This window comes from Microcebus murinus, chromosome 2 (assembly GCF_040939455.1).
Source record: "Microcebus murinus isolate Inina chromosome 2, M.murinus_Inina_mat1.0, whole genome shotgun sequence".
Classification (NCBI taxonomy): domain Eukaryota; kingdom Metazoa; phylum Chordata; class Mammalia; order Primates; family Cheirogaleidae; genus Microcebus; species Microcebus murinus.
Window position 1 is genome coordinate 89,199,645 of NC_134105.1, and position 11,862 is coordinate 89,211,506.

Here is an 11,862-nt window from a genome sequence, read left to right on the forward strand (position 1 = left end):
GTGAGCTCAGTCTAAGCTTCCAGAGACAAAGCTTCAAACCACACCTGAAGAAAATGCCACCCTCCCCCTGGCCTGAGTGTACCCGCAGGTGCCTGCAGTGCTGGGGCCACTTCTGTGGCAGGAACATGACCCTGCAACCAACCACTGCTTCCCCTGAAGCCAGGCGCCTCTGCTGCTGCCCTTGCCGGTAAAGTGGAATTTTCCAAGAGCCTCTGAATTGAAGTCTTGTGTAGGTAAACTTGAGCGATGGCATCTGGATCACGTGCCTGGCTTTAGTTGCAAAGAAGCTGCTTTCTATAACTGTCTTGGAAGTGCCCTGAAGGTACCAAAGCTATTCACAAGGGGCTGGGCAGCAAGAAAGCATTCTAAGTGTCTCCTCCAGAGGGATTCTTGCTTTGCACACCGGAGAGCTCCTGCAGGACACTCACAGCCCCTTCCACTGTTCGGAGAGCAACTTTATCGGGCAGCTTTCCACTCCTTGGCAAAGGGGAAGGGAGTGCTTTCTGCCTGATCTGCTGCACCAGCCCAGTCTTAAAGGGAAATTGAGAGTGCTGGTCATCTTGCCTTGTGCTCCTGGAGATAAGGGCCATAAAAAGCATCTCGGAGTCTGTACGCCTGGCAGCTTCATGCTGTGGTCTCACTGTAGATGTCCCCTGCCATTGCTTTATGGATCCCTTACCCCTGGCTTGCTAAGTTCTATGCTGGGAGCAACTGTAAATCAGGCAGGGATCCCTCACTCAAGGAGCTTGGGTTCTATACAGCAAATAAGCTGGACATAATGAAAAAAAAAAAAAAACAGTTGAATTTTGGCCAAGAGAAACTTTTCAGACTAATGATCATTACCAGTAACAGCCTGCTCACTCAGCCCTGTCCAGAGCCTGGGGCCAGCACCACCATTTCCGGGCACCAGATTCTAAGGAGAGAACTCAGGTGGGGCAGGTATCTGCTGCCTCCTCCCAAGGCTTTCAGGGACAGAGTTGCTTCTGGGAGGAAGAAGAGGAGAGAGAGGGGAAGGATGCAAAGAGGAACACTAAACCTTCAGGGTCAAGGCATTTTCAAAACTTGAATTTTTTTGGGGAAGGGGGGTGGGCTCTTGCTCTATATGGGCTCAAGGAATCCTCCCACCACAACCTCCCAAGTAATTGGGACTACATACACTACAAACATGCACCACCGTGACTGGCTAATTTTTTAATTTTTTTTAAAAGGAACAGGGTCTTGCTATGTTGCCCAGGCTGATCTTAAACTCCTGGGCTCAAGCGATCCTCCTGCCTCAGCCTCCTGAGTAGCTGGGGCTATAGGTGTGCACCACCGTGCTGGCCAAAACTTGAATGTTTGTCTTGACCCTCCGTGGTGCCTAGGAAAGCATCTGGCTCATAGAAGGTGTTTGATAAATGTGTATTCTATTAGTGAAGAAATCCCCTGGGAGAGCTCATAGGAAACGACCCTCTCCAACTCTTCATCTGTGCGTTATTCCAGCTCCTGAGAAACCAGCAGAAGCAGAGGGGCAGTCACAACTGTCAATGGCAGTGAAGGCGCCAGACAATTTCTAACCTACGTGACTGCTAAAGATTCCACCTCGCTGGGCCTCAGTGTCAGTATCTGTTAGCTTGGTCAGTTTCTTACTCAAGAACATTGTATCTACTCTGGTACTTAAAGATGAAAAATCAACATTTACAAAGCACATCCACTGTCAACCTAAATAACAAACAGAGAGAGACTCTCTGAAAGGAAAGATAATTATTTGGGAGTAGAGCACTGCAATGGGAATACGCTGGCCATAGTAAACTATGCGTGTATTCAGGGAGGTAAAGGAAGACAAAGATTTTTAAAGGAAAAAATAAGGAGGATTACATAATTTGTTTTGAAATAATTATCCTTGGCTACAAAGATCAATAAGAAGGATGACACGAGTCCAAGGTTGGACAGGCAGTTAGTTGCTATGCTGTTGTCCTTGCAGAAGTTGTTTCTGTGGAAGGTGGTGATGGCCTTTGTGCAAAGTTGTGGTTTTTGTAGTCTTCTGCGATAGTTTTGTTATCAGGCATGAGAACCATCTCTTCATGGCCATCCCTGGCTCTATCTGTCAGGGTTTTCTTAACATTAGTGACTCCATTTTGATTCTGACAACTTTCACACCACTCACATATGTTATCTCATTGTAATCCCATGAGGGGCCTCTACCTTCATTTTGTGGATGACGTAACTGAGGCCTGAAGAGGTCAACTAACTTGGCAAGGTCACAGACCTTGAAAGTGTCCATTGCGTTGGGACTCCAAGGCTGAGGCCTGCCACTCTCCAAGATGTCACTCCCAGGTGAGTCAACCCTTCTGTAACTCTGTCTTCTCAACCAGTTCGGACGACACAGGCCTGCCAGCCAATCCCACAGAGTGGCCAAGGGCTGCCTTCTCCCTGCCTCCCTCCCCAGCAACAAGAGGACTTGTCCACGTGGCTTCAGACACCACACAGTAAATCAACTGCCACATTAATTCTGGATCATCAGCATTCTCCCCCAGGAGAAAATCAGAGGCAAGGAGACTAATGTCTCAGTGAAATTTTCAATTTCCAAAGGGAAAGTGAGATGAATATAATCTCATCTGTCAAGGTGGAGAAGGGCTGATCTGAAAGCAGCATAGATTACTTTAAGGAGATAACGGTTTATCACTCTCTGGGCAAGAGAATATGAAATGAGGACTAACCTTCTTTATGAGTTGGTAAAAACATCCATCAGCAAAGACAATGTCTAGGGAAATGAGCAGCAAGTTCTCTGGCCCTTTTTCCACTTGTCCTTTCCCTGAGACTTTTTGTTCTTGATAAACACACACCCACACAAACAGGACAAAATCTACCCCTGCCCTTCAAGAAATAGTTAACATTTGGTGAGGATTATTGCAGGCACTGTACTCAGTGTTTTATAGTCACTATCTAGAAACTTTAAGTGCTAGGTGAGAGAAGTATTTTTATTAGAACCATTTTACAGATCTGGAAACTGAGGCTTATAAAGGTTGACTTGCCCAAGGTTATCCAGCTAGCGAAGTGTGAAATGGGCTGCAGACTGGCCGACCCCACGCCTGCCAGCAACCACACATAGTACGTGCAGACTGCTCAGCCTGAAAAGTAGCTTAGATTGTTCTGCTTAGACACCTCTGTGCCTTCCTTCCACTCCACTCACTCCTTCTTTGGTCAGCCCCTTGGGGAGCCCTGGTGACTACAAGGAGGCTTTGACCTTGACAAGCTGTAGAGGTTAAGCTGGGTATCGTGGCTCATACCTGTAATCCCAGTAACTTGGGAGGCTGAGGCAGGAAGATCGTTTGCTTGAGGCCAGGAGTTCCAGATCAGCCTGGACAACATAGCAAGACCCTGTCTCTAAAAAAATTTTAAAACATTAGTTGGGCATGGTGGCATGCACCTGTAGTCCCAACTACTTGGAAGGCTGAGGTAGGAGGACCTCTTGAGTGTGGGAGTTCGATGCTGCAGGGCGCTATGATTGTGCCACTGCACTCCTGCCTAGGCAACAGAGTGAGACTCTGTCTCTAAAAAAATAAAATAAAATAAGCTGTAGAGACTGAGCCACAGCTAAGGCCCTAGAATCCCTGGAGGCCTTCAGTCTGGTCAAATGAGGCTTAAGGCAGGGTGCAAGGTGGGCAGGCCAAAGGCCGTGGGCCTCACTAGCTCACAGGGCTCAGTGAGCTGAGGGGTCTCTTGGTTGCTTCTGGCTATGAATTTCCAGTGGAGGAGAGGTGAGGCCAGCGACAGTCTTTGGGCCACTTAGAAACCAGACATCCAGTGTGTCCAGCCACAGTATAGGCTGCTGTGGCTTCTGAGAGTCTTAGAAAATGTCATGGCCATGAGTTTGGGAAGGCCGGGGACCACAACAATGTGACTTCAAAAACTCAAGAAGGAATGTGCACATCTGAGATGCTCAGAATACACGAGTCTCGGTGTTAAATTCTGACCCTTTGTTTCAACCGGGAACAGAAGCACCCTCAGAGTAGAGAACCCCAAGAGAGGGCTTCACCACCAGCCCCAGCCGGGGACACATGCTACCAAAGCAGAGGTCACTCCAGGGCCTCGGGTCGCCTCCTCTGGGGCCAGAAGCGAGGTTCCTAATTAGTGCCACTTGGCATCCGACAGAGATGGCTGCTCTGTCTCGGGCTTGTTTGCCGTTTATCCCTGTGATTGATGCCAGTAGCATTAAGAGTCTGTCAGGGAGATATTTCATGAATGCCCTGAGCGGTGGGATGGGGACAGCCAGGAAATGCGATTCCCTGGTTGTGGCAGAGTCAGAGATGACCTGGAGTGTTGATGGAAAGGCCCTGGTCTTTTCCAGCCTCTTGTGGAAAGGAAGAGGGGGGTGAGGTGAGGACCTGGGTGGGCTGGACTGCCCTGGAGCTGGGGCAGGATCTCTCTCGAAGGGCTGCGTAGAGAAATAGCATGTGAGAGGGGCGAGAAGCTTTCCCCCTGGTTTGCTCTGTAGCAGTATCACATGTAGGCCCTGAAGGAGCCCAGGGAATGTCACCCCAAAATATGGCACCTGGTATGTTGATTATTTTATTTATTAAAAATTTTTATTTATTTATTTATTTTTTCCAGACAAAGTCTCATTCTGTCACCCAGGCTAGAGTGCAGTGGCATCATCATAGCTCACTGCAGCCTTGATCCTGGGCTCAAGTGATCCCCCTGCCTCAGCCTTCTAAGTAGCTGGGACTGCAGGCACATGTCCCCAAGCCCATCTAAGTTTTCTATTTTTTGTAGAGATGGGGTCTCACTATATTGCTCAGGCCAGTCTCGAACTCCTGGCCTCAAGCCATCTTCCTGCCTTAGCCTCCCAAAGTGCTAGGATTACAAGCATGAGCCACCTTGCCTGGACTATTTATTTATTTTTGAAGCAGGGTCTCACTTTGTTCCCTAGGCTAGAGAATGGTAGCATCATCATAGCTCACTGCAACTTCAAACACCTGGGCTCAAGTGAGCCTCCTGCCTCAGCCTGCCAAGTAGCTGAGATTACAGGTGCATGCCATCACACCTGGCTAATTTTTGTGGTTTTTTGTAGAAATGGGGTCTCACTATGTTCCCCAGGCCAGTCTCAAACACCTGACCTCATGTGATCCTCCTGCCTCAGCCTCCCAGAGTGCTGGGATTACAGATATTAGCCACCGCATATGGCTCTGATTATTTTAAATTAAAGGCCCTTGAAGGTCAACAAATGCTGGAAGAGGCTTTATTCTCACCTTCCCTTACCTACTTTAAGACTGGGCCCATCGAAGAGCACACAATTGCTTTCTATCCCTCCCTGAGATCTCATTACTTATGGCAGAAAAGAAGACTGAGAAATGTAACCCACCTGGATGGATTTTTTCACAATGTAATATCTGTCTGCCAGGCTCGTTCGTATTCCAAAGAGACTCATTTACAAGTTAATTTCTGTCTTGGGCCCATTCATTCTCCCTAGCAATCATTTAGTACCATTCAAAGGAATTAGCTACATCCCCCATCTCCCTCTCCCCTATGAAGAAGGGTATATCAGCATCTATCCAAGTTCATTAAATCACTGGGTGATCATACTTCTGTGAGTCCGCCCCATCCCCATGCATTTAAAATAAATTTTGTATGACTTTTTTCACTATCAATCTGCCTTTTGTCAGTTTATTTTCAGCAAACCTTCAGAGAGCAAAGGGGAAGCTTTCCTCTTTGACCCTACAGCCATTAGCCATGACTGAGTAGGACACACAAGGACAAAAGCAAATGGAATGAAAACATTCTTCCTGCTGCTCCAGGGTCTGGAAAAAATTTCCATTTCTATCTACTAAAAGTCTACACATTAATCATAAGGCTGATCTCAAAAGTGAAAATTTTTTTTTAATATCCCAACTAGAAGTGATCTTCACCTTGACTCCCATAGCACTTTGTAATTACTGTCACAGCGTAATGTTCAAACACTTAGAAACATGATTATTACACATGCCAAAGACTTAGTAACTCGTGAATGAGGGCGTTCATAAGATAGTAAAGTTGGTTCAAAGAGCATTTTGAGGAAGTGGATATTTATAGGCATTTAAAAGGAAATGTTAGCCGGGCGCTGTGGCTCACGCCTGTAATCCTAGCTCTTGGGAGGCTGAGGCGGGCGGATTGCTCAAGGTCAGGAGTTCAAAACCAGCCTGAGCAAGAGCGAGACCCCGTCTCTACTATAAATAGAAAGAAATCAATTGGCCAACTGATATATATATATAAAAAATTAGCCGGGCATGGTGGCGCATGCCTGTAGTCCCAGCTACTCGGGAGGCTGAGGCAGAAGGATCACTCAAGCCCAGGAGTTTGAGGTTGCTGTGAGCTAGGCTGACGCCACGGCACTCACTCTAGCCTGGACAACAAAGCGAGACTCTGTCTCAAAAAAAAAATAAAAAAAATAAAAAAAATAAAAAATAAAAAATAAAAAAAATAAAAAATAAAAGGAAATGTTAGAATAAAATTTCCAGGGTAAAAATAAAACTAGTTGTCCTTGCATGTACAGTCAAAAGATTATTGACAACTGTGACAAGACCATTCAGTGGAGAAAAGACAGTCTTTTCAACAAATTGTATAGGGAAAACTAGATATCCATGTACAAAAGAATGAAGTTGGACCCTTACCTTCTACCATATACAAAAATTAACTCAAAATGGACCAAAGGCCTAAACATAAGAGCTAAAAATATAAAAGTCTTAGAAGGAAACATAGGGGGAAAACTTTATGACATTGTACTTGACAATGATTTCTTGGACATGACACCAAAAGCACGGGTGGTGGAAGGAAAAAATAGATAAATTGGACTACATCAAAATCCAAAACTGGCTGGGGGCAGTGGCTATAATCCCAGCATTTTGGGAGGCCAAGGGAGGAGGATCTCTTGAGGCCAGGAGTTTGAGACCAGCCTGGGCAACATAGTGAGACCCTGTCTATAAAAAAAAAATTTTTTTTCCAGGAGTAGCAGCATGTGCCTGTAGTGCCAGCTACTTGGAAGGCTGAGTGGGGAGGATTGCTTGAGCCCAGGAGTTCGAGGTTATAGTGAGCTATGGTTGTGCCTGGGTGACAGAGTGAGAATCTGTCTCTAAAAAAAAAATTAACTTTGTCTGTCAAAGGATGCTATCAACAGAGTGAAAAAGCAACCCATGGAATGGAAGAAAACATTTGCAAATAATATATCTGATAAAGGGTTACTATCCAGAATATATAAAGAATCCCTACAACTCAACAATAAGAAAAAGAAACCACTCAGTTAAAAAAATGAGCAAAGGACTTAAAGAAATATTTCTTCAAAGAAGATATACAAATCATCAATATGCACATGAAAAGATGTTCAACATCACTAATCATTAGGGAAATGCCAGTCAAAATTATAATGAGATATCACCTCACCCATTATGAAAAGCACTATCAAAAAACCAGAAAATAAGTGTTGGTGAGTATGTAGAGAAATTGGAACCCTTGTGGCCCTTTGGTGGGAATGTAAAATGGTGCAGCTACTGGAGAAAATAGTCTGATGATCCTTCAAAAAATTAAACCTAGAATTACCACATGAAACAGCAATTCCACTTTGGGGTAAATATCCAAAAGAACGAAAACAAGGTCTATAGGTATTTGTACACCCATGTTCATGACAGCATTATTCACAATAGCCAAGTGTCCACTGATGGATGAATGGGTAAATAAAATGTGGTATACACATACAATGGGATGTCATTCAGCCTTAAAAAGGAAGGAAATTCTGACACATGCTGTAATGTGGATGAAACTTGAGGATGTTGTGCTTAGTGAAACAAGCCAAACACAAAAAACCAAATCTGTCAGATTCCACTTATATGAGATAGTTACAGTAGTTAAAATCATAGAGACAGAAAGTGACATAGTGGTTGCTAGGGGCTGAGGGAAGGCAGAATGGGGAGTTATTGTTTAATGGATATAGAGTTTCAGTTTTGCAAGATGAAAAGTGTTCTGGAGATAGTAGTGTTGGTTGTATAACAATGTGAATGTATTATACTTAATACCACTAAACTGTACACTTAAGAATGGTTAGGATGGTAAATTTTGTGTTATGCATATTTTATCACAATGAAAAATGAAAACTGACTAATGCCCCACAAGGCAATTAAAAAATCGTAATCTTTGGTGTTTTCTATTGGATAGAAATTATTTATTTTTATTTTTTTGAGACAGTGTCTCTCTGTGTCACCCTGGGTAGAGTGCAGGGTGACACATTGTCACTCACAGCACCCTCAAACTCCTGGGCTCAAGCGATCCTCCTGCCTCAGCCTCCTGAGTAGCTGGGACTACAGGTGTGCGCCATCGTGCCTGGATTATTTTTCTATTTTTGGTAGAGATGGGGTCTCGCTCTTGCTCAGCTGGTCTTGAATTCCTGACCTCAAGTGATCCTCCCGCCCTGGCGTCCCAGAGTGCTAGCCACCGTATCTGGCCAGAAATTATTCATATCTTTATTGGACAAGATCTATAAGTTAACATGTAACTTCCAAGTCTGAGCTCTTAATTAATAGTAAGTTAGCAAGTCACGTGGAGATATATTCCCTGAGGTAATTAAGCAGTCCTTGGATAGGCTTGTGAAGCAATGCCCAAAGTAACGTTGGGAAGACATTCTGTTCTCCCTTGGCCTTATTTCCAAGGTTTGGATTATAAGTATTATTTTTTAACATCACAGACATTTACATCCTTGTTTTTCCCACTAGTCTCTTGAAGGCAGGGACTTTGTCTTCTTCATCTTTACCTCCTCGCCACGGGAATAGAGCTGAAGAGGGAGCGTAGCGGGGCAGGCTGGGAACAGCAGACTTGCCTTGTCTTTGTTTCTGTGACCTTGACCTGACCTGTCGTCCCCTGGGGCCTCCCTGTTCTCAGACTGTGTTTATTTCTCTACTCTCACACCAACACAACGACAGAAGACTTTGTGACTGTATGGGGGGGTCTCCCCACCACGCAAGCAGCCAGTTCTGCAGCGGCCCCCAGCTGGGTGTCCTCCAAGTCGATTCCCACACTGTGCACCTGGAGACAGTGTCAGGTCCCAAAGGGCGAGGGCCCATTCCCCAGCACTGCCCCCCTTCAGACACCTGTCATACTTCCAGGCCTCCGGAACTTCTGACGGACTGGCTTCAAGCTGGGGTTCCTACGACCTCCTCTTTGGGTTTGATGAATTTGCTGGAGTGGCTCACAGAACTCAGGGAAACACATCTATAAGTTTATCACAAAGGATGCAGATGAGTAGATGTGTGGGGGGAGGTATGGGGAAGTGGCTTGGGGACTTCCATGCCTCCCTGGGGCACCACCTCCAGGAACCTCCACGTGTTCAGCTAAATCTGCAAACTCTGTCTTTTTGGATTTTTATGGGAGCTTCATCACGTCAGCATTCCTTCTTCCAGCGTGTGGGGAGGGACCCTCTCTGGAACGAGGGTTTTAAGACCCACAATCAGAAAGGTGAAAGAAGATTAGGGTCCTGTCTTGGGGGAGGTGAAAGGAGGGCAGGAGAAAGTCAGAGAGGTTCTGTTTCCTGAGGCCCAGAGCAGCCAACATTATAACAAAGGACTGTAACAAGGGCTATAGGAGTTGTGAGCCAGGAACTGTAGACAAAACCAATATACGTGTGTGTGTGTGTGTGTGTGTGTGTGTGTGTGTGTATCTCATCATACCACACCCATCCTGGGCACCGTGCTGGGCCCCGAAGATGCTGTCTAATCTCTGGGTTTCCTTCTGCCTCTACAGTGCTTGGATTCTAATTTGACCTAATCAACCTCATGAGAAAAGAGTTACTTGGTAGAAACACATAAATGAAACAGATAATGAAGAAATGAAAGAGCATGGTGCATGCAACACAAAAGAGGCATTTTTTCTTGCTTTTCTTGGAAGAGGCATCCTAGATGCTACGTGAAGCCTGTGGCCGGGCTCCTGGGCTGGGAGATGGGAGAATGTGTCGTTTGTAGCTTTGCTAGAGAGGGAACAGCTGCTGCGTGCTGGCGGCAGGACCATCTCCTTCCAGAAGCCGGGCCCTGAGGCCCTGGGTTAGCAGACCCCAGGGGGTAAAGAAGCCAGCATCCAAGTCTGCCTTTGAGAAAGGAGCAAATTACTGTCTATTACGAATTCATGAGACTCTCGTTGCTGTTTTCAATTAATTTCTTGACAAATTCTGGCTGTCCCTCTTCTTGTTTTTCTTAGGGCTGGAGGAGTCTGGGTGATCTGGGAGCTCTGGGGAGCTCTTGCTGAAATTAACTTGAGTGCTTTGGAGTGAGATTTACACGGCAGAGTGGAGCCAGGGCTGCTCTTTTTGGCAGGCGCTGCTGTGCCACTGTGGCTGTGCCGCTGCTTTCCTCATGATGCGCAACATTCTCAAAGGCCTTTGGAGCCATGCCCAGCCCCTGCCCCATCCTGGCATCCCCCTGTGTCCCTTGTGCCACTGCCATGGAGGCCCAGCTATTTTATCCAGCCATGGGTCTCCCCAGCTTGCAGGCAAATCTATCCATCCGTCCCCTCCCATGCCAGCTTGCCCCCCGCTTGCAAGCATTCACAGAGTGCTACAGAAAGGGGTGTCTGCTGTCTGTGTTTGGAGACCGTGACCCGGACTCTTGAGCTCACATGTTGTGGCCACAGATGGGGCCGAGTCTTGCTGACTGGCATCCCAAAGGTCCCTGGTGCTTGTTTTCCATTCTGCAGGCCTGGGTTGGAGTGTGGGGGTGGGGGTGAGGAGGCTCCCAGCTGGGCCATTTTGCTGGTTCCCTGGGGCTACTTCGTTTCCTCTCTAGAGCTTGGATCTCAGCAGAGAAAATCAAAATCTTTTCCTAGTTCCCAAACCACTTTTGCTGGCTGCTAACCACCCCGGCTCTGAAAGCAATAACCACCATAAAAATGATAGGTCTGTCTTCTCTGTTCTAGGCATATAATATTTAGATGACTTAGGGGGAGGAAACAGAGGCCCAGAGAAGTTAAATAATTTATCTATGGATACCAGCTAATAAGGACAGAATGAGGATCTGAGCTCAGTTCTAAATGACTCTAATATTCATGTTCTTTTCTACTTTTTTCATTTCCCTCCCTTCTATAATGATTTTGTTTTATTTATTTATTTATTTTTGAGTCAGAGTCTCACTCTGTTGCCCAGGCTAGAGTGTCATGGCCTCAGCCTGGCTCACAGCAACCTCAAACTCCTGGGCTCAAGCAACCCTACTGCCTCAGCCTCAGTAGCTGGGACTACAGGCATGTGCCACCATGCCCAGCTAATGTTTTCTGTGTACTTTTAGTTGTCCAGCTAATTTCTTTCTATTTTTAGTAGAGACGCGGTCTTACTCTTGCTCAGGTTGGTTTGGAACTCCTGACCTTGAGCGATTTGCCCGCTTCGGCCTCCCAGGGTGCTAGGATTACTGGCGTGAGCCACCACAGCCCGTTCTGTAATTATTTTAAAGTAATGTTTAATTGGTTTTCTATTACAAAAGGAACACATACTCAAACAGAAAACTTAGAAAATATAGAAATGTATGAAGACAAAACAAAACAACCTGCAGTTATCAGCAATCCCACCTTGCCAAGACAAAAATGTTGACATTTGATTTTCTTTCTTTTTGCTCTTTTTTTCTCTGCAATTGCACACTCACATACACACATGCAAAGTAGAATCACATCGTATATTCTTTTTGGGGTTTAGCATTGCCCATTTGGCAATCTAATGGTACTATTTCCCCATATCAATAAATGATCTTCAATCCCATGTTTATCCATCCTGTCCGAGGCAGATTCTGCCCAACTTTGCTTACTCCTGTGTCCAGTCACACGCCTCCTTTCTGGGCTGCCCACCCAGGGGACACTGAAGTTCTTTTCAGCAGAAACTATTCAAAGTGG